This window comes from Talpa europaea (genome assembly GCF_964194135.1).
Source record: "Talpa europaea genome assembly, chromosome: 11".
Classification (NCBI taxonomy): Eukaryota; Metazoa; Chordata; class Mammalia; order Eulipotyphla; family Talpidae; genus Talpa; species Talpa europaea.
The window spans coordinates 77704616-77708139 of record NC_140078.1 but is presented as its reverse complement, the minus strand read 5'-3'; positions in this window follow the sequence as shown (position 1 = coordinate 77708139).

The following is a 3524-nucleotide window of genomic DNA, read 5'->3' as shown; positions in this document are numbered from 1 at the left end:
GAAGTATGGGGGAAAGGTAGAAAAGAAATAAGATAAGTAAATAAAATAGCTAGGAAATAACCTTTTGTGTCGATGGCACATTGGACAGTTTGGAAACAATAAATGTACTAAGTTTTGGGGGTTTGTATTGCCAAAGAATCTATGCATATATACCTCTGCATTATGCTGTGTGAATGGTACCTCCTTAATATTGTTTAATATTCTACTGCTATACCTAAATGACCTAATTGCCAGCTATATCTCTCATAATGCCCTCACCACAGTACACCTCTAATCAAGGTCTTTCAAAAGCTGAGAGAGGGGCACCACTGTTTTTTTTTTTTTTTTTGAAAAGGTATCCGAATAAAATTAAAAAAAAAAAACCCACAAAAACAACAGTGGTAACTTTACAAGTTGCTAAATTAATGCATGTGACTCCCACAACAGAATGCATTATAATTATACAGGTACCAAGTCATAGTGCTTATAGTTTTCCTCCTCTTCCACTAGCTTGACACTGAAGCTCAGTTGTTTCTCCTCAATTCCTTGGCTTCTAATCGTGATCATAGAGGAGGATGGAGACCAGCAGAAGAGTGGCCATAACTCACAGAATGCCTGAATGGCGAACTTGTGTCAAAAGTTCTATATTGGACATTTGTTGGGTTTTTGCCTTTCTGCTTCTCATCATACCCTGTCTGATATCAAATGCACAATTTAGTACTTTTGTAGTTCAGAATAGAAAAAACAAGCCAAATTTGCTTCTCAGACATCACCGTCACCTTTATCCACCAACCTATTATTTGCTCAATGGGCTCATGAACAAAATGGTAGCAGAGCTAGAGGCTGTCCCTCTACAACATGTATCTCAGCTCTCCAGGAGAATCTCTGGGGAAGAGTATTACCACAATGGGGATGGGGTGGGGGCACTGGAGCACTAGGGCAGAAGCAACCTTAACACATCTGAGGAAGAGAAAGCAAGCCAGTATGTCTGACTAATAATGGTGAAGTGGTAGAGGAAGAGGGGGCTGATCATGTAGCGTTTTGTCAGCCATCATAGAAGGTTATGAAATTCTTAGGAAGTTATGAGAGGATCTCAAGCAAGGGAGTAATGTGATAAGAGTTTCATTTTAAGAGACCGTTTCAATTGCCTCATGCAAACAGGTGATCAGTTAATATCTCTTTCAGTTCACTGCTGTTAGTGTGGTCCAGTCGCCAGATGTTGGGTGATGGACATAGGTCTAGAAAACAGAGACTGAATGGCGGATAGGGTTTTGAAACCTATTGCTAATGGACTAAATATGGGAGGAAACAAGAATGACTCAAACATTTTTTATTTGAACAATTGTTTGGTTGTTTATATGCCATTAATTTGGATAGGGAACACTGGGGAAAGAGAAGATTTGTGGGGAAAACAAGGAATTCTCTTTGGGTAGGTCAAGCTCGAGATTTCTGACTGGCTGCCAAATAAAATGTCATGTAGGCCATTGAATATACCGATTTAGAGTTTCCAGAGATTTCGGAATGGAAGACACAGATGTGTCAATAATTCAGACTAGCCAAGCCTTTACTGTGATATCCAACTTGGTGTGAAGAAGAGAGGAACCAGCCATTCTAATCGTCGGTCTATGCATTATAGTCCATACCTTCTAGTCTGGAGGAAGTAGTGATTTATCCTTCCTAGTAAAGACACTTACTCTGGATTTGGAGTCGCTTCCCCTGCTATTGTGTGTCTGTCAATACAGACTTCTGTGGAAATACCAACCATCTCATACACAATCAGAGCCTCCCAAGCTACACTTGCTTTGCACATAGTAGAGTTCAATGTTAAGAAGTCTATATAATGGGTCCCCTGTAGGGTTGTGGCCAGAAGGAGGTCATTATTTTTGACATGGAATTTTCTAGAACTGGGAACCTTGGGAGACCCAACAATCTTTCTGAGTTGTGACTCCAAAGTGTGGTCCTTGAGGTTTCCCGATACTTTGGAAACACTAGGTGATGTCATTTTATTTCAGCTTCAACCAAGGCCAGTATGTGTTCTGTGTGTTGACTTTTACCTAAGATTGTGTTTAGTCACGAAATCTCTGTAAGAGGAGACTGACGTTCAGAGAAGTGAAATAACTCAGATTACCCGGCACCACCTCCCTCCTGGCTGCTGCTTGCCCTGCTCCAAGCACAGCTGTGGCAAGTCAGGAGACGCCAAGGCCAATCTCGATATCCGAGGGTCCCATACCTCATCCCTGACCGGTGACAGGCTTTCCCTCTTTAGCTGGAGCCCCAGCAGGACCCTCTTAAGCTCGAGTACTGTAATAAGGAGAGTGGACTCCAAAAGAGGCCACCTAAGGGAGAGACTGGGGTGGGGTGGGGGGACAGGTAAAGAGGACAGCTGAGCCGTTCGCTAAAGACAAAATCTGTAACTGGGGGGGGTCTAGGGGCGCGGCGGGTGGGAGTGCTGAGAACCACTTACAGTAAGGGTGGGGGAAGCAGGCCCTGCAGCTGCTTTGTGGTGCGGGGCTCTGTGCCCCCCTCACCTGTAGGGATCCAAGTCTAGGATCCCTATTTACACCTTTGAGCATGTGTGTGTGTGTGTGTGTGTGTGTGTGTGTGTGTGTGTGTGTAGGGGGGCACCTGTCATTTCAGATGTCAATATTTTACTGACGATCTGTTCGCCCATCCACAGACATGATTCCCACTGTGACCCCCATTTCATAGGTGGGGAAACGAGGGCGCGGAGGGGAATTCAGACCAGAGTCGGGGGGGGGGGGGGGTCTCACTTACTCCAGGGTTGCGGGGCAGAGTGCGCTCGGTGTGGAAGCTCCACAGAGCGGCGCCAGACTCTAGGGTGCGGTGGCCATGGTGGGGTCCCGGGGTTCCAGGGCCAAGTGGCCCGGGACCGAACCCCGCTACCCCTGCAGCGCCCTCAGCCTCGCCCTCGAGTCGGGGGGTGGCGCGCGTCCTCCAGGAGGGCGCGGGCTGGGGGCGGAGCCTCCTTGTTGTTGTTTCTCCGGGCCCCGCCCCCGAGGGGGCGCGGACCACGCGGTCGGAGGGCCCGCCTCCCCTCCCCCTCCCCGCCCTCCTCGCCCGCCTCTTTGTATCCTACATCCGGGTTTCCCCGCTGGCTCGGCTCCGCGGCCCCGGCTCAGGAGCCATTTTGGACTCGGTTCAGCTCCCCTCCCCCCACCCCTCCCCCCGTTCATGGCCCCTCCGGACTCGGCCCCTGCGCCCGGGGCCCGGGCCCAGCCCCGCCGCGATATGCTTGAGTCGGGCGCGCCCCGGCCCGCGCCCCGCCGCCGCCCCCCGGCCCCCACGTCGCCCCGGAGCCCGGGCCGCAGCCTGCGTCGCCCGCAGCGGCCCTGAGCCCGGCCCCGCTGCCCGGCCCTCGGAACCCGCACGGTACCCGGGACGAAGGCGCGAGGAGCGCGCGGGCGCCGAGGCCGAAGGAAGGAGCGGGAAGGAGAGCGCAGCCGCCGCCGGGCCCTGCGCGCCCCGGGAGCGCCGCGCGGCCCTGCCCGCGGGCTCCGGGTGTCCGCGGGGCGGCGCCGCGGAAC